The sequence below is a fragment of the Helianthus annuus genome, chromosome 7 (genome assembly GCF_002127325.2).
Source record: "Helianthus annuus cultivar XRQ/B chromosome 7, HanXRQr2.0-SUNRISE, whole genome shotgun sequence".
Taxonomy (NCBI): domain Eukaryota; kingdom Viridiplantae; phylum Streptophyta; class Magnoliopsida; order Asterales; family Asteraceae; genus Helianthus; species Helianthus annuus.
Window position 1 is genome coordinate 66,580,353 of NC_035439.2, and position 21,447 is coordinate 66,601,799.

Genomic DNA, 21,447 nt, shown 5'->3' on the forward strand with positions numbered 1-21,447 from the left:
TCCGAACGGATTCTGAGCACTGCTAGCTTCTCTACCCTTGCACTCCCGTTTGAAATGGCCTTTCTCCCTGCAACGAAAACAAGTAACTTTAGATTTATCAAAACCTAAAGTAGATACATGAGCATCAAGAAAGTCATTTCTCCCGGTAATAGTCTTAAACTTTTCAGCACGCCTAAGAACACTAGCAAGACACCATTTGATATCCATAAGTTCCATCTCTTCGGCGTCTATTTGATCGTAATCCTCCTTTGTGAGCATGGGATTCCCGATCCGACCAGCAACAAGACCCTCATAAGATAACAATACAGAACCAAGAAGTGCCATGTGGTCTTTAGCAGTGTCTTCTGAAAAGCTTTGACCTTCTGGAAGGTTTAGAGCTATGTTGCATTGAATCACGTATCCATTTCCTGTCTTTGTGCCCTGAGACTGAAAACTTGTATTTGACTCTTTAGGATTGACACTCGGAAATGATGAAAATCCACTGCTGCTTTTGGTTGAACTTTGATCAGCTTTTTCTGATGATTCTCCAGCACTGAATGCACTCTGGATTTTCGGACTTCTCTCAGTTTCAGGAACCGGAACACTTCCTTTATAGTACATCTTTACATCCTGTTGACCACTGGGACTGTTCATCCTAGCAATCTTCTGTTGTTCCAGATCCTGACTCTCGATCTTCTCAATGAACTGTGAGATTGTTAACCCATCATAAACACCCGTATTCTTCAGAATCATCAGATAAGTTCCCCACTCTTTTTGCGGTAGTGCATCAGCCAACTTATCCACCCACTCTTCACGATCTTTAGTAATGCTCAACATAGACATGGATCGCACTAAATGACAGTAACGTTCGATCAGCTTCTTTGTGTCTTCACTCGGTAGACTGCTAAACAAATCAAACTCTTTCTTTAACAGCGCCTTTTTGCTTTTTATCATATTCTCGCTACCCTCAAACTTAACATGAAGTGCATCCCAAATTGACTTTGCAGTTTTATCGTGTTGTAACAGAATGAAGATGTCTTCTTTGATTGCTTGTTGAAGCAGACTGATCATCATCTTCTCCGCTTTATACATAACCCGTTCCTAATCTGTAAATTCTGATAACTGTTTGATAACTTGCAACTCTGTTCGAGGCAACACGTATTTTTTCAATATGCATTCCCATGATCTAAGATGATTCGCCTGAACCCAGTTCTCGAATCTATCTTTCCACCCGTAATATTCTTCGATACTCATCAATTTCGGGGGCTTTTGGGTGGTTCTCGTCTCGTTCTCTAAGTTCATAGCCTGAGCAATCGCAGCTGGAGTAGATGGTGTTGCAAATGCGTTGTAGAATTCAGTATCCATATTGTCTTAGCACGTTTTCCAAGATCAGTGACTAATAAGAGAAACTAGATGAGTGTGCACAATAAGGGAAACTACAGAAGTTCACACAAGCGGAACTAGAGTTGTCTGAAAAAGCGAAACCTTGATTGTCCTTTGAAGCGAAACCTTTTAAGCGAAACCCTGATGACTTTGAAGCGGAACCTCACTTATGGTGACACACAAGCGAAACTACTAAGGTAATTTGGAGCGGAACTACTCAATTATGTGACACAAGAGCGAACTATGCTGTTCAGATAAGCGAAACTATCAGATGTCCAAATAAGCGGAACCTATTCGAAGGTCAATTTGATCCACTTTTAGTCCATATTTTGGCATGAAACTTTCCAGGGTTTATTAATGTCCAATAATACACATTCTGTGCAATTTTAATCCAATTCTGACCGGTACAACTTTTCGAAATGATAAAAGAAGATGTAGAAGTAAGAAAACAAGATGAAATCCAGCTAATTTCTATAGAAAACCTCCTCCCAAGCTCTGATACCAATTGTAGGATCGAGGACAGACCCGAACGATTCGTTCAGAGGCGTTCTTCTATGTTTCAGGTGCGGAATAACAAGAAACGTAGGTAGAAATAGCTTGTTCTTCACTTAATCTACTGTTTTATTGATTTGACAATGATTACAGCTCAATCGTCACACCGGCAGCACTTCGGTATGGAATTCGACAAAGTTCCAAATGAGTTCGCTTATAGGGTTTATATAGGTGTGAAGGTTCCGCTTATACGTACATGTCCAACGAAGTGGAACCTCATGTGTACGTATAAGCGAAACTTCCTAGTAATGTCCCTATAAGCGAAACTTCAACCTAACTCACATACACTCGCCTATTTTCTCGTAAAACGCGCCCTAATCTATACAATACAAAATATGACTCGATCCAAGACGAAGTCGATAGATGAAGTGCACCAACAGGCTATGCTTTGTAAACTAAGTTGGGGTTCTGTCTCGTGACGTATTGATAAAGTTGAATTGGGTTATTATACTTAACACGAGTGCATTATATATTTTATTAAAAAACTCAGGAGTTATACCCAAGATTATACCAGGAGGCTTGTAGTTAAACCCAAAGGTAACAAAGTGAGTCATTCTTTCTAGTTATTGTTTCATTTTCAAGCTAGAATTAAAATAGATGCCCACGTAAAAATATTTGACTCAAATGTATGTTTAATACATTTGTCCTTTATATAGCTTTATTTAAAAATCAAATTACAATTTTAATATTATAATATCTTTAAACAATATACTATTATTATTGTTTGATATATCTATATATATATATATATATATATATATATATAGGGGAAGGATGTATAGAAAACCCACTTTAATTTAGAAAACCCGGGAAACTCAAAGCTCCCGATGTTTTTTTTTTCTTGAAAAAATTTACACATGTTATATACATGTTTTTAAGGGTTTTGGGCAAAAAAAATCAAAAAAGCGCCGAGTAGATATTTAAAAAAAAAAATAAACAAGTTTTGGTGTAACACATGTTACATTCATCTGACATATTTGTAACATGTGTTACACTAAAACTTGTTTATTTTTTTTTAAAATATCTACTCGGCGCTTTTTTGATTTTTTTTCCCAAAACCCTTAAAAACATGTATATAACATGTGTAAATTTTTTCAAGAAAAAAAAACATCGGGAGCTTTGAGTTTCCCGGGTTTTCTAAATTAAAGTGGGTTTCCTATAGATACTTACATTATATATATATATATATATATATATATATATATATATATATATAGGAGAGGATCATGAGAAAACTACATATAAATGAGAAAACTAGAAAACTAAATAAAAAAACCTAAAAAAAAGCTAAAAAACATACCAATTTTTTTTTACAATTTTTTAACAAAAAATCGCTAGTTTTTATACATAAAAAATTTTCAAAAAAAAAATTTGTTGTATTGCATATGTGCATTATATGTGTACTACACATGTGCACTATATCCGTAATAGTGCACATGTGCAATACAACAAAAAAAAATTATTTATTTATTTTTTTTTTGAAAATTTTTTTCCAGGTATAAAAACCTGCGATTTTTTTATAGAAATTAAAAAAAAAATTGGTATGTTTTTTTGGGTTTTTTAGTTAGTTTTTTGGTTTTCTCATTTAACCTAGTTTTTTCATGATCCATCCCCTATATATATATATATATATATATATATATATATATATATATATATATATATATATATATAGGGTTGGGCTATATAGAAAACCCTAAATATTTAAGAAACCCGGAAAACTCAAAGCTCCCGACTTTTTTTTTTGAAAAAAATAACACATGTAATATACATGTTTTTAAGAGTTTTGGGCCAAAAAAAATCAAAAAAGCGCCGAAGGGTTTAAAAAAAACAAATTTCAGCAACTTTCAGCATTTTTGTCTAACACATGTTAGGCAACCGGACATTGCTGAAATTTGTTTATTTTTTTTAAAAAAATCCCTTCGGCGCTTTTTTTTTTTGGCCCAAAACACTTTAAAACATGTATATTACATGTGTTATTTTTTTCAAAAAAAAATGTCGGGAGGTTGGGTAAAAATGGGGGGAGGTTTGAGTTTCCAGAGTTTCCTAACAATTTAAGGGTTTTCTGTCTAGCATTACCCTATATATATATATATATATATATATATATATATATATTCTAATACATGTATATTATTTAATTACCTAATATATTTAGAATCAATTTTAGAAACGTCAAACTTTGTATTGCTTACCATAATACTTCTTTGAATAAATAATATAATATACAATAGATTAAGAGTTAAGTTTTAATATTTTAAATTAATATGGCTCATCCCACTAGTTAAAAATAAAATTGTTCCCATAAATCCAGAAAGTTTATATTTTGATTAATTTCTTTAAACTTTTATTTATCTATCCTTTAATTCCAAAATATTGTATTCAATAAATTTAACGAATTTTATTTCAATATATTATTACTATTTTTATTGTTATAAGAGGATGAATAAAGTTATGGGAATAAGCTTGATGATTAGTACCATCGGTTATATAGTTGAAGATATTATAAAATAATTTAGTATTATATATGTGTGTAAATATATATATATATATATATATATATATATATATATATATATATATATATATATATATATATATATATATATATATATAGAGAGAGAGAGAGAGAGAGTAGGGTTCCTGCGGAAAGTGTGTTTTTCCTAGAAAGTCTAGGAAGCAATAAGAACGCGACATGTGGCATTGAAAGATTTTAACTAAAAGGGCAATTGTGTAATTTGAATATTATTTTAATTATGAATTATTTTATTAGGATAACTAACTGACTAGATAATTATGGAAACTAAATATTTCATTTAATTCAATTTAAATCATACAATCCATACACCATATTCACATGAATTCGTAAAAAAAGATTTTACAACATTGCTGGGGGATTCTTGACGTTGTGTTTTAACAGCAAGCAGATTTCTTGACGCTGTGTTTTAACAGCAAGCAGATTTCTTGACGATGTGTTTTAACAGCAAGCAGATTTCGATTTCTTGACAATGTGTTTTAACAGCAAGCAGATTGCTGGAGGATTCTTGACACTGTGTTTTAACAGCAAGCATATTTCTTGTCCTTGTGTTTTAACAGCAAGCAGATTTATTGACGTTGTGTTTTAACAGCAAGCAGATTGCTGGAGGATTCTTGACATTGTGTTTTAACACCAAGCAGATTTCTTGACATTGTGTTTTAACAGCAAGAAGATTTCCTTGACGTTGTGTTTTAACAACAAGCAGATTGATGGACATTGTGTTTTAACAGCAAGCAGATTTCTTGACATTGTGTTTTAACAGTAAGCATATTGCTGGACACACTGTCATTGTCTTCGTCTTCAAACACAACCCAGTGTCTTCGTCTTCAACACACTGTCATCATCAACATTAAAATGGTAAAACACATAAACCTTAAAACACACTGCCATCATCAACATATTCAGATGTCATTTTAAAACACACTTTCATCATCAACATTAAATTGGTAAACACGGAAACCTTAAAACACACTGCCATCATCAACATTAAATTGGTAAACACGGAAACCTTAAAACACAATGCCATCATCAACATTAAATTGGTAAACATGGAAACCTTAAAACACACTGCCATCATCAACATTAAAATGGTAAAACACATAAACGTTAAAACACACTGCCAACATCAACATATTCAGATTTCATTTTAAAACACACTTTCATCATCAACATTAAATTGGTAAACACATATACCTTAAAACACACTGCCATCATCAACATATTCAGATGTCAAAAAAAACCCCCATTCAATGATAGATAAAAAAAAATTGAAACACGTATGAAAAACAACAACCGATATGGAAACATCACCGGCCGACTAACGATTAAAATCATCATCTTCCTTATAATATAATATAAAAGAAGAATGACAAAATTAATAACTTACAATCTTCGTTATTCACGTGATGATGATCAATACTTGATATGATGTTGCCGCTAATATGAATGATGATGTTTTTCTTCTCAAAAAATCGTGCCCTCCAAAACCTGTTGTCGATGTTGATGTATGATGTCGTCACAACATCTGGCTGCCGTCAAAACAAGTGTTGATGATGATTTTGTGATTGTTCCTAGAAATCCTGGCATTATCGCAACACACATCGCCATTGAGAGAGAGATAGAAAGAAAGAGAAGAAATCCCATGATTTTAGGGATTGGTTATTGATATGGCAGTTTCTTGATTTAAAACACTTCCAATTACCAAAATACCCTCACTATATTAAAAGTCACTAATTATATAACTAAGATATTACGAAAATGCCATCCATATGATCTAAGCCATTAAAAACACCAAATGAAGGGCCCAGATCGCTTCCTAGACTTTCTAGGAAAAATGCACTTTCCGCAGAACTCCTACTCTATATATACATATATATATATATACATATATATATACATATATATATATATATACATATATATATACATATATATATATATATATAGGGAGAGGATCATGAGAAAACTAGATATAAATGAGAAAACTAGAAAACTAAGTAAAATCCACTAAAAAGGAGGGGGAGGGAGACTTTTAATGAAGGAGGGGGGACTTTTAATGAAGGAGGGGTAAAATTGGAAAAAAAATATATATAACTTTTCAAACATTTCCCATTTCTCCATACGTTATCATTTTAAAACAAAAATGGCACCATAAGATCACAAATTTTCTTATCTTTCATTCAAGTATATTCGAGCATATTTTTTATGACATAAAAAAGATTTATGGTGTCGTCTTGTTTTCAACACTATTATTATAGTAGTACACATGTGAATATAACATGTACTACAATTGCATTACATGCTTAAAATTAGCTTTTTGAGTCTGGTTTAGCTTTTAGGGTTAGTTTTTAGGAGGTTTAGGATTAGGATTAGGTTTTTGGGTGTGTGGGGGGGGGGGGTTAGGTTTTTTTTTTTGGGGGGGGGGGGGTTTAGGTTTTTTTCGGGTTTATGTTTAGGGTTTAGTTTTAGGTTTTTGAGGGGTGGGGGTGGGGGGGGGGGGGTTTAGGTTTTTTTTTTTTTTGGGGGGGGGGGGGGTTAGGCTTTTGGTGGGAGGGTGAATTTAGGTTTTTGGGGGTTAGGGGGGGTTTAGGTTTTTGGGGGGTGTCGGTGGGGGGTGGGTTAAGTGGTTTAGGCTTTCCGTATTAGTGCAGATGTGCAGTACAACAATTTTTTTTTTTTTTGAAAATGTTTTTCCATACATAAAAAGTAGCGATTTTTCTTTAAAAAAGTTGTAAAAAAAAATTTTTTTGGTATTTTTTTAGGTTTTTTTAGTTAGTTTTTTGGTTTTCTCATTTAAACTAGTTTTCTCATGATCCATCCCCTATATATATATTACGTAAGTTTTAATATTAATTAGAGATTTGAAATTTTATACACATATATGCATATACATAATAAAATTTCTTGATGGTATATACAATATAATAATCAAATATCTTCTGAAGATAAACGTAAGAGAAAATATCACTAGTAATTTATATGAAAACTTGAAGTCATTATAAAAATAAATCATGAAACGTGTTATGTTTTGAAAATGCCATCCATCTCAATAAAACATTCCTTGCAACAGAATCTAATATTATATAAACGTGAATAGAGTTAACTATAAGCATACTCATCACATTGAACCTAGCCATAGTATTAATGGAGACATTGATATTTTTATCAGAACTCCATTTTCCAAACAAAAGAAAGTCACAACCATAACAATATCTATGCTTAAACAAAAGAGTTAGGATATTGATATTTACTGATAATGCCCATGATAGTATTTAGACTTGAACCTAAGAAAAATACCTTAGTATAAAGCTTCGAGATAAGCTAATTACTTGCATAGATAAAGTGTGATGGTTGTTGGTATGCCGTGAGGATGATAACTAGAACAGTGCAAGTATGATAAATAAGCGATAACACCTGGCCACTGTTATTTCTTGTTTATTAGTACTACTCGGTTCTAGAATATAATCCATCATGAGAATACTAAATTCTTTGTTTCTTGATACAAGCCATAATAAATGATGAATTTTTAAAATCATGATTTAAGAACATTCTATTTATGGGAAATACAATGATAATTACCTCTCCGGCAAGACTGGGTACGGTGTAGTAGACTCTCCAGCTTGTCCGGGTAAGATGGGGGTACTTCTCCGGCAAGACCGGGTAAGATGGGGTATACGTTATGTTAATGGAATTCCCTAAATAGTAGCATGACCTGATGTCTGACCTGTTTTTAGAAATATGAATCTGTTAAATACATAGACCTTATGAATGGTGTGTATATTACAGTATGTGAAATATTTGATTATATAGATATGTATATCTATAAGGAAATCCAAAGACCATCATGATTGACAATTAGGGATAAATCACGAACAGGTGTGTCAATGATAATTTTAGATTTATTTATCAAGAATCTCTCGTATACATCTATAATTCCGATATCCAACATTATTTCGTTTAATTATCCGTCTCGTAATTCGTGCGACAAGATGAACGACAGGAACCCTTTAAATTGAGACGCCATTGAAAGTATAAGAATTCCCCTTGAGTTACCTTAGATTATTGATGCATTAGGAAACCTGTAACTAAAAGTGATGCTAAGACATAAAACATCTAAAAACTTATGCTAATGAGAGTAATTTTACCTTCATTAAGAACTCTTGAGAAGATAAGAATAACCATGACTAGATGCACTTACAAAGACTCTCTTCACTTATAATTCTACTAAAATTACCATCTGGAATCATTTAATAAATTTGATCAGTAGCTTATCAGTTAAAGTTACCAGAAGAAATGACAGGAATACAAGATATATTTCATATATATAATACCTAGCTGATGAATCTTTAGTTATACCTCTTCAAGATCAATAAGGTAAATACCATACAAGTCAAAGATAAGAATCTCAAAGCATAGAGAATAGTTCTGGTCAAAGTATAGTTGAACTCAAAGCAAAGACTAGAATATACGTAGGAACTAGGATTAGTGACACACTAAAAGTATTCCTCCACATTTCAGTGAATCTCGAGGACGAGATTTAAAACAAGGTGGAGAGGATGTAACATTTCCAAAATTTTTATTTATAAAATTTAAAATAAGGTATATAAAAACTTATATTATTAAGAGGGTAGATTACGGGTAAGTTGACTGTTAGAAAAATGAGGTATCTAGACGAACATAGGAACCATTTAAAAATTTTAATAATAAAAATTCATTATAATTAACCTTACTCTGTTTTCATGAAACTTAGGTCAAAATGTAGATAAAAATATTCTCGTTCTAATGACATATTTATCGTTTTATAAAACGTCATATTTTAGAAGTTATAAACGATAATTGAGTGAAATAACTGAATTAATTATAATATATAAAATAATAATAATTAAAAACTAGCATATGAAAATTGAAAAATACGTGTGCATATGTATAGATGAGAACAATTGATATTTGAAATTAATGTATCGTGTATGTGGAAGCTAATAAGCAAAATGAATCAAAACATGAAATTGAATGTTGGGGAGTACGTGTACCATCTTGCCGTGCACGCCAATCTCAAAAGATAGTATAAATAGAAGCTGCCTTTCAATTGCTCCTCTTCTGCTCTTTCTCGCCCTCTCCCTCTCTGTCTCTTAATAGTTCTTTTAATTTCTTTAGTAATTTACCCCTAAATCCTACAAAGCTCTGCCCCGTTTTAAGTGTTTTAACCCCGGATCACTGATTCGATACCCTGTCCGATTGATCTTAAACCCAGTAACTGATGCTAAAGTGCTACCTGATAAACGCTATGCTTTGTAAACTAAGTTGAGGTTCTGTCTCGTGACGTATTCATAAAGTTGAATTGGGTTATTATACTTAACACGAGTGCATTATATATTTTATTAAAAAGCTCAGGAGTTATACCCAAGATTATACCAGGAGGCCTGAGTTAAACCCTAAGGTTACAAAGTGAGTCATTCTTTCTTTTTTGTGATACATTTTTATTTAAAATGTTTTACAAAACCTTAAATTTTTATCAGTTTTACTTACAGTGATTAAGTTTTTATATTCTGCAATTACTATCGATATGCGGGGTTTTATATCTGTAGGATCGATTTGACGATCAAGTGAGTCAATTAAAGTCAATACACCACTGTTTGAGTGGCGGAAACAAACAAACAGTGTTGAATCAGAGAGAATTGAGTAGAAAATCAGAGAATATCACTTTAACACACGTTTCTCATTAATATTTCACTTGAAAATCCGGCAGCAGTTCGGTATACAACTTGTGATTCCGTGCCAAATGAGAAACATACAAACCTATATATAGGCTTCTGATTTCACTTGAAATGACACATGTCATTTCGAGCGGATTTTTTTAAATCACATTTAATCTGATTTCCCTTGAAATGACCATGTGTTATTTCAAGCGGAATCACATTTAATCTGATTTCCCTTGAAATGACCATGTGTCATTTCAAGCGGAATTACATCAAAATAACATAAATTTACATTTAGACCCCTATACAAGCTACAGACATGACCTAAGACAAAGTCAACAAACATATGCACCAACAGTCTCCCCCTTGGATGTTGACGGAGTCTTCAGTACGAGACTTTAGTACATCAGAACTTCAGTCTTGATCAGTCTACTCTCTCTTTCTCTTCAATCACCATCATTAGCTATTCTTCAGACTCTGAGTTTGGTTCTTTCACTCTTCAAACTCCCCTTTTGCTAACAGACTCCCCCTTAAGTTGTTCCAGGATCGCAATCTGATATAGCACTCTCTATCTTGGCTTTCCATAGCAACAAGATCAGGAACCTGGCTTTTACGTCTACAGACTCCCCCTTTCGACAAGCTGGGATCGCAGTCTGGAATTCACTAGCTGCATACCTGCATATACTCTAACCAACAGTAACATTTGACTTTATGCTTACCACTTGAATTTAAAATGATTAAAATTGATTTCAAATTAATGAGCCATTTAGTCATTTCAAAACCTTTCTCATTTCAACAAACTTTCCCAATCCCGTTATTCATCATGTTTAGCACTTGGAATTTTGAATATCAGTTTTCCAACATCAGTTGTCGAAAATCTTTTTGGATTTTTTTTTAAAATTTTATGCTAAAACACACTTAAAATCTATTTGGGATTTTGAAAAGCAGTTAAGAAATATTTACAGACAATGTTTTTGTGAGTTTGTGTAAGAGGATTATATCAGTTTTTGAGACAAATCACTAGCACCATTGAGCTTTAAACACTTTAAGTTCTAAACGATTCACATAGATTGACGATATTGTTGTCCTCTTAAACTCAATCTAAAAACTTTCGAAAAGCTTACCGATACGTTAAGATATATTAATTTTGCACTAAATTCTTATGGACCCCATGATCTCAGCATATCCCCTCATCATGTAATACACTAACTGAAGTAATGCCTTTAAACTTTCATCAACTGTAATTTGTGCAAAAACAAAGTAGAATGTTTAAACATTAACAATCAGGTCGATATTTCCGTATACGCAGAGAAAGTCCAATGTTTAAACAAAAATAAGAAAATAAAACAAGTTGAAATTGTTTAGGCTTTAACCACCAGTTCGATACTCCCGTATACGCAGAGGTGATCCAAAGCTTAAACGAAACACCAAAGAAAATAAAGCAGAACGTTTAGGCAATAACATCCAGTCGATACTCACGTATACGCAGAGGATGTCCAATGCTTAAACAAAATAAAGAAATAAAACAAGTTTAAATCTTTGCAAAATGAAAACACAGAATCACAGTGACTTTTCAGCAAGTTGTGAAAGTTCACAAACTGACCGGTTTTTATGCTCTTTGCATTCAGCGATTACTGAGTAGGCACACAATCAAGAAGGACAAAACTAAGTACTATGCTTTCAACCGTGTTTCCCACTAGAACTAGGCTTTTTCATTTAAGTTTGTATCGTTATCGCAAATCTACTAGTCTAGCTGAGCCTATCGTCACATCTTTAGTAAGACCGTTTATCACATTTCAACATTTCATTTCTTTAGCATGCTGTGATAGTCCACTGATTTACTATCATTTCCTCTTGTCTCAACAAAACTCGTTTCTGAATTTTTCAATGTTTTTGGCATTTTCAAATTTTCTAATTTTTAAAAAAAAATTTCTCCCCCTAAAATCAAAATATGTTTCAATTTTGATTTTCTGGGAAAATTTGAAAACACTAAACTGTACAAAGTAAAGTGACAACTTCACGAGAATTGCTTTAATTCTCCATCCATTTGGCGTAAACAATCAGAACTCCCCCTGACAACAAAGTATTTTCCGGAAAATTAGTTTATCTATCATTTCATAAACATGGGGTTCAATTCATCACACTGTTTTCAACCACTTGTAGGTTTATCACAAAAACCATTTTCCAATAATCATACCATTTGTAAGATAGTTAAATCAAGTACAACTTAATGTCCTTGATTAACCACTTGTAAGTCGAAATGTCACAGTTAACAAACGATGAATTTCTCAAGAAAGATGCCGATTCCTACTCCCCAATTACCAACCTGGGAGTTCCGGCAAGTCAGGATTTTAAGCAAAGAGTACAGGCACCCAAACCTGACCAGCCTTGGGTGTATCCGAGTTGTTTTCACTCGGGGTTTGAACATATCTTTTTGATTCATAGAATTCTTTAACCCTTTTTACCTTACCTTCAACCATTTTTCCAAAAATATTTTTCACTTTTCCATTAAAAGCCTTTTCGACATCAAATCCTTTCTTTTCAGAATAGAATTGATTCGAAATTTTCACTTTGCCAATTTTTTGTTTAAAATTTTCAGTCCGCAATGGTGGAAAGTTGATATCATCCATTGGCGGAACTGAATTTTCTCCTTTTTGATCAACAGATGGCTCCTCTGATTTTGACGAATCAGATTCATTGCCAGAACATGGCTCGTCTGACTTTGACAAGTCAGATTCATCGCCAACATGTGGCTCCTTTGCTTCCGAAGAAACAAATTCATCGCCAGGAACTTTTTCTTTCTTAACACTCCATTCTGTCCTCAGATTTGTATCTGATGAATTTGTTTTGCTTGAATTGTCATTCTTTCGAGATACTCTCGGGCTTTCTTCCTTTTCTTTCTCAATCTGTCTTTTTGCCCTTGTGAAAGTTTCACTTTCGATTCTTTCACTTCTTGTTTTTTCTGTGCTCTGGGCTTTTCATCGACTTTGACTGATTTTGTCACCTTTTTCTGAGATTCGGCCCTCGATCTTTCCATTGATCTCATTGGGCAATCTCTGGCAATATGTCCTTTGATTTGGCAGTTATAGCATCTCCTCATCTCAAACCACTGATTCTGGCAGTTAACAGCAATGTGTCCTTGAACACCACAAGTGTAACACACTCTGTTATCGTACCATTCACCACTTTCACACCAAACACTCAGATCATAACATTGTCTGGCTTTGTGGTAATCAGCACTCCTCCTAAAAGCTTGATTTGGCTTTGAAGCAATGTGGTCAAACCTGCACCACATACTACCAACTTTTTGTGAGTTTTGATTTTTCAATTTTTGTGGTTTTTTATCTTGATTGGATGATTGAAGTGATGAGCTTTTATTCTTGTTTTGAACATTTTTTGAATTTTTAACTTTTTGATTATGTTCTACTTTCTTCTTCAAGGGTTTTTGCGTAGAGCATTCACCCTTTTCAGTTGATTGCGGAACAGTTTCTTGAAATTTTTCGTTTAATTTCAAAAATATTTTCTTTTTCTCATTTTTCTCATTTTCATCATCAGTTTTCTCATCACAATCTTCAATTTTGACTTCGTAAAAATTTGTGACATTGTCACATATTGGAACAGAATTAATCGGTTTTGGACCTAGTTGATCAATCATTGCTGAAGTAGTCACAAAACCTTTCAATTTCTTCTCAAGCTCATCAATTTGATTTCTTGCACTCTCAGCTTCATTTTCAAGCTGAGAGATTTTCTCAAGCTGAGAAGTAATTGCATTTTCATTTTCCACTATATTCTTTTCAAGAACAGATTTTTCATTTTCTAAAACTTTTATATGTTCTTGAAATTTTGTTTCATTTTGTTTCAGATTTTTGTTTTCCAATTTTATTCAAAAATCTTTGTTTTCTGAAGATTTTATCCTATCTTCAAAAACTTTTTCATTTTCTTTCAAAATTTTGATTTCTAATGTCAAACTCTTCATCTCTTTTAAGAGTTTGACATTGTCTGCTTTAGATTTATCACAGTTTAAGCATTTCTCGGACATCATTCTAGCTTCAGCTTTCTTCTCAGTCTTGATAGCTGAAATTTCTTTAACCTGCTCCTCTACCTCTCCTTAGATTTGACTTTTACTTCATCAGTTGCTGCTTTACTCTTCTCTCTTGAATCAGACTTCAATTTTCTAATCTTTTGGAACTCAAGTTCTTCAGCTTGAATCTTCTCGACGAATGAGCTCAAATTGAAACTATAATATTCACCGCTCTTCTTTCAAGCTAACAAATACATTCTCCACATATCATTTGGTAAAGCATTTGCCAACTTGTCAACCCACTCCTCATTTGTTTTGTTAATGTTCAAATTTCTCATCTCTATATGCAACTTGACATACCTCTCGATCAATTCTTTTGTAGACTCTTCCTTAATACCTGTAAAACTAACAAACTTGTTCTGTGCAATATAAAATTCAGAACCCATGTTTCGGTATTAAAAGATTTACAAAGACAGATTTTCAAACGATATAAAAATTCACACAATCTAAAATTAGTTCAATCACTTTATCAAACCACTGAATCAGACGAATATCCGATTGAATGGCAAAAATCAGGTGACAACGGATTGGGTGGAAATTCGCTCGTGCGAGTATCCGATGCTTGACAAATCACCTGAAACACAGACAAATAGAACTGATTAGGATCGGGTGGCAACTCGTTTGGATTGCCGCTCGATTTGTTGCACTTTAAACTTGAACAAAACAATATCCTTTGAATCAGATTGTGATCTGATGAATGAGTTAAAACAAAATCAACTTTCTGACCCACCACTTGACTAATAGTACTACACGACAAAAACAAATCACATGCAATACATGATCCGAAATTATAATGAACCGACAAGTTTCAAATAAAAAATGATTGGGTCAAGAAATCCACTAAACCGACAAAATCTGTTCACAAATCAATTTTGATTGGGCCGTTCAACCTAGTGAGCCAGAGCAATTCAAAGTTTCACGTGGGCTTTTGATATCTTCAATTAAATGTCGGAATATGATTGGGCCGCACACTAGGTTGGAGCAATGTGATCACCTGGATTGTTTAAAAGGGCCGACATCAACAGATATGATATTGAATGTGATTGGGCTGTGAACTTTAGATCATATTAATTGGACCAACAAAATCACTAAAGCTGACACCTTTAAGTGTGATTACATGGGCTTTCTTGGGCCGACGAACAAATGCAATGTATCTAATTGAAGATAATTGGACCGATTTATATGATCACTTCACATGCAAACTAATATCGATGAATTTTAATAAATCTGTCTTTTCGATAACCTCGATCACATGCAATTCTTGGGCCAAACAAGATATACTAAATAAACCTGACACCTTGGACTAAACAATCCCGATAACCAATATTGATTTATTGGACCGACTGACTTCTTCAATTACTATGTCCGACAACACAATTAATATCACATTCACATGTAAACTCTCATCACATTCACATGTTCACATGACCTGATAATATTTCACATTAATCGATAAACTCAAAACGAAATGACTACAATTTTCAAATTTCACTGTTACACAAGAAATAATTTCTCGAGCGGAATCAGATGTATTTTTCAAGCGGATACAGATGCTATTTTCAAACGGAATCACCTATTTTCAAGAGGAATCAGTTGTATTTCAAGCGGAATCAGCTATTTCGCTTGAAATCACTACAATTTTTCAAACGGAATCAAAAGACTCGTTCAAGCGAAATCAGGTTTTTATTCCATTTTTAGCAGTTTTAGGCCGAATTTTGATCTGATTCTCTCAAGGGTTTGTTAAAACAGTGTTTTACACACAATATCAAAAACTCAGTCCATTTTGTCCGTTAAAATGTCCAAAAAACCGCCTCCTTGTGAGGAGGATTGGCCCGGATCACTGTGGGGCTGGTGATGGTATTGAAGAGGTGGTTGAAACTTTGGAGCGTGAAGGACGAGTGCCTCTTGCGGGTTCCATGCATGCCTCTGGACTCTTTGGAAGCTGACCGTCCCGTCTTTGGTTTCATAAATCAAGTTCATGGAGCGGCAGATGTGTATGTCCACTCTTCCCGACCATGGGCTCTTTTGGAAAGACCTGGGCATGTTCACGAAATGCTTGAAGAGACAGTATTTCCATCCCTCGAAGACGATAGGGGTTGGTGGAGTAGCAAGCCGGTTCCAATGCATGTTTCGGAGCAGGAGGTATAGAACGTCTAGGTTTCTGCGGTTGTGAATGCAATGAAGGACCACCAGATCTCTCAACCCTACAACGCCACTGCTGTCGTGCCTTTGGCTAAGAGAGTAAGTGAGGACCCAATGGATGTAGCGGTAAAGAGGGTCCCTCAACTTAGTGCTCTTAGTGCTACTTGGGTTGTAGATTCCTTCTCCTATTTGAGCCCAAGCGGCTTGGCATTCGTTTTCTGATAGTTCACGTAACCCTCCGGTGTTTTCTTCATTACCCGCATCTTCATCCGCATACAGCCCCACTATCGACCCAAACTGTGCCATCGAAATCGAGTACTTGGTCCCCCCACATTGGAATTCTACCCCATCACTATCAAATGGGTCGCATCTTGAATTGAACACGAGTGTGCTATAGAATTCCAGATTATATTCATGGACCGAGCGAAGCCGAGTAGTTTGGGCGGTTCTCAGCGGCCCGGTGACTAGGTTGTTGAAATGGTCCCATTGGTTAACTGCTCCCAAAAGATCCATGCACACTTGTCGTGGGTATTCCTACGGCCTGGTTCGAAGCACGTCGTATCTTGCTTTAGCATCCAGCTCACTTGCATTGAACCTTGTGAATATCTTGGACATCTGAAAGAATACACCAAACAATTAGCACGAAACAGTGAAATTTTCGGAGAAAACTGAAAACAGTCGGCTGAACACGGCCCCGTGTTCAGCGGACACACCCCAAGTTGGTCAGAAATTGGCTGGACACGCCCCCGTGCTCAGCGAGCACGACCCCGTGTCAAGACGTCTGTTTCCCAAAAATCCCATTTTTCGACCCGGTCCCGAAAACTTGAAAATTTTTGGTCTAGTAGGGGTGGTTTTCCCCGAAAATGAAACCCCAAGTGTCGTTTTTCTCAAAACAAACCGTTTACCCCTTCAATTTTATCTTTTTCGGTTCAAAAACAAGGGTTTGGGGTTTTTTGTGAGAAATCAGGCGAATCTATGAACAATACAAGTGGATTTACTTCCTATAACATGAATCTAGACTAATGCTAACAGATTTATGCAAAAATTTGAGGTTCGATCTGGATGAAGTTCAAGAACCCTAGATTTTCCCCAAATTTTTGATGTTTTAATTACATGCAAATGCTTCATCTAACTACTAACGATGATAGAAGCATACCTTGATGTTGTTAGAAGTAGAGGAGACGTCGAAATCTTGCCGAAAAATGTGACCGCTGTTAAACCCACTACCCTTCATCAAGCGATCGAGTTATCTGCTACCCTGACTGAATCTCAAGTCAGGAAGGGTAAACTCACCCGCAAGGGTGACAAGAAGAAATCGACTGATTCTGCGAAAGACAAGAAGAAGGGTAAAGGTAAAGAAGGTGAGTCGTCGAAGAAATCAAGGAAGTGAAAGGGTGCACAGAACTTTGCTGTTACGACACAGACTGAACAGAACACACCGGCTCAACCTCCTGCAAAAAAGGCGTATGCTGGTACCGCACCACATTGTGCTCGCTGCAACGGTCATCATGTTGCACAACAAGCTTGTAAGCAATGCACGACGTGTGGTAGACTTGGGCATTTAGCCAATGTTTGTCGTTCAGGACAAAATCAGGTTGCTCAGGTTCAGGGGAATGCTGCAAGATTCCCACCGGGTTCCTGTTTCAATTGTGGAGAGTTTGGTCACTTCCGCAACAACTGTCCGAGGCTGGCAAATGCTAATGCGAATCCGAATGCGAACGTCAACGCCAACATAAATCCTGCTCGAGGGCGAGCATACATTTTGAATGCAAACGAAGCAAGGGCTGGCAACGAGGTTGTCAATGGTATGTTTCTTGTTAACAATCAACCCGCATCTATTCTTTTTGATTCTGGTGCCGATCGAAGTTTTGTTTCATTATCTTTTGAGCCTTTGCTTGCGATACCTAGAACTAAATTGAGGAAACCCTTATCTGTCGAAGTTGCTACTGGTAAACCTCTTGTCCTCGACTCTGTTATTCGTGATTGTCAGTTGAACCTTGATAACCATCTTTTTCCTATTGACCTCACGCCAATGCAACTTGGGAGCTTCGATGTTATCGTTGGAATGGATTGGCTAACCAAACACCACGCTGAGGTGGTTTGTTTCGATAAGATTGTTCGTATTCCTCTTCCGTCTGGCGATGTTTTGGAAGTTCGTGGCGAGAAGCCATCTGGATGTTTGAAGCATATGTCGTGTACAAAGGTCCAGAGTTATTTGAGAAAAGGATATGTTGCTTTTCTAGCACATGCCATCGAGGAGAAAGACAAACGCAAGAGTATTCAGGATATTCCGATTGTTCGGGATTATCCAGAGGTGTTTCCTGATGAACTACCTGGTTTGCCACCAGTTCGTCAAGTTGAGTTTCATATCTACCTTGTACCCAATGCCAACCCGATTGCGAAAGCACCTTATCGTCTTGCACCATCAGAGATGCAAGAGTTATCGAAACAGCTTCAAGAGTTATCTGATAAAGGATTCATTCGTCTGAGCTTTTCACCTTGGGGAGCTCATTACCTCTTCGTGAAAAAGAAAGATGGGTCTTTTCGAATGTGTATCGATTATCGTGAGCTTAAAAAGCTTACCATCAAGAATCGATATCCCCTACCTCGAATTGATGATCTCTTTGACCAGCTGCATGGTGCTTCATGTTTTTCTAAGATCGATCTGCGTTCTGGGTATCATCAACTTCGTGTTTTCGAAGAGGATATTCCCAAAATTGCTTTCCACACGAGATATGGGCATTACGAGTTCACAGTCATGCCTTTTGGCTTGACAAATGCTCCAGCTATCTTTATGGACTTAATGAATAGGGTCTGTAAACCTTATTTAGACAAGTTCATTACTGTGTTCATCGATGATATTCTCATTTATTTGAAGACTCGAGCCGGTCACGAACAACACCTTCGCTTAACGTTGGAACTCCTTAAGAAGGAACAACTTTTCGCTAAATTCTCCAAGTGTGAATTCTGGCTTAAAGAAGTTCAGTTTCTGGGTCATATAGTCAACGAGCAGGGTATTCATGTGGATCCATCCAAGATTGTTGCTATTAAGGATTGGAGTACGCCAACGACACCTACAGAGATTCGATCTTTTCTTGGTCTTGCTGGTTACTATCGTCGATTTATTTCTAATTTCTCGAAGATTGTGGTTCCACTCACTTCTTTGACTCAGAAGAATAAGCCTTTTGAGTGGGGACCCAAACAAGAAGAAGCGTTCCAAACGCTGAAGCGGAAGTTATGTAATGCTCCTGTTCTATCTCTGCCCGAGGGAAACGATGATTTCGTTGTCTATTGCGATGCATCCAACTTTGGCCTTGGTTGCGTCCTCATGCAACGAGGTAAGGTTATAGCATATGCATCTAGACAGCTGAAAATCCACGAGAAGAACTATACGACTCATGATCTTGAGTTAGGAGCTGTGGTTTTCGTGCTTAAAATCTGGAGACACTACCTCTATGGCACGAAGTGTGTGGTTTTCACAGACCACAAAAGTCTCCAGCATATTCTTAATCAGAAAGAACTGAACATGGGGCAACGACATTGGGTTGAACTTTTGAACGATTACGATTGCGAGATTCGCTACCATCCTGGTAAGGCGAAAAGAGCGAGTCAAGCTTCACTCTGTCCAAGTTCTATCTGATATCCAATCTCGTGTTCTTCAAGCTCAGCAATCTTGTGTCTCACAAAATTTGATGGGTATGGAATACCACATCAGCTTGAGCTTAAACTCAAAGCAAAAGGCGATGGTTTGCTTTATTTCAAGGATCGTTTGTGGGTCCCAAAACAAGATGATCTTCGCGCCCTAGTGATGGACGAATCTCACAAGTATCGATATTCTATCCATCCAGGTGCTGATAAAATGTACAAGGATCTTCGTACTAAGTTCTGGTGGCCTGGTATGAAGAAAGATGTTGCCTTGTATGTATCGAAATGCCTAACTTGTTTCAAAGTCAAGGCTGAACATCAACGACCTTCTGGTTTGCTTGTACAACCAGAGATACTGGTTTGGAAGTGGGAGAGCCTTGCGATGGATCTCATCACTAAATTACCGCGTACGTCTAAAGGTCATGATGCTATTTGGGTTGTTATCGATCGATTAACGAAGTAAGCTCATTTTCTCCCGATTCGCGAGGACCTATCTACTGATAAACTTGCAAAGATTTATGTCGATGAGATTGTTTCACGACATGGTGTTCCTTTGGATATCATTTCTGATCGTGATGCTCGATTTTCATCTCATTTTTGGAAGACCATGCAATCTGCTATGGGAACCCAACTAAATCTAAGCACTGCTTATCATCCCCAAACAGATGGTCAATCTGAAAGGACGATTCAAACTTTGGAGGACATGCTTAGAGCATGCGTGATAGACTTTGGTGGTAATTGGGATTCTCATCTGCCAATGATCGAGTTCTCTTACAACAATAGTTATCATGCTAGCATCAATATGGCACCATTCGAAGCTCTCTACGGTCGAAAATGTCGTTTACCTGTCTGTTGGAACGAGACTGGTGAAGCTCAGCTTACTGGACCTGAGCTCGTTCTAGAAACAACAGATAAAATCAAGAAAATTCGCGATAATCTTGTGACAGCTAGAAGCCGTCAAAAGAGTTATGCGGATATGCGACGCAAGCCCATAGAATTTCAAGTCGGAGATCGTGTCCTGCTCAAGGTTTCACCTTAGAAAGGAGTCGTGAGATTTGGAAAGAAAGGAAAACGGGACCATTCAAGATCGTGGAAAGAATTAGGAAGGTTGCCTATCGACTAGAGCTGTCTCCAGAGCTTGGAAATATTCATCCGACTTTTCACGTGTCCAATCTGCGAAAGTGTTTAGCTGACGTTGATCTTCATGTTCCTCTCGACGAGATCCGAATCGATGAAACGATGCACTTTGTCGAGAGACCCGTGGAGATAGTGGACCGTACTTTCAATCAGTTGAAGAACAAACGGATTCATTTGGTTAAAGTTCGTTGGGAGTCCAAACGTGGCCCATAATTTACTTGGGAACGTAAGGACCAAATGATGACCAAATATCCGCATTTGTTTTCACAAGCTTCCTCTAGTAAAATTTCGGGACG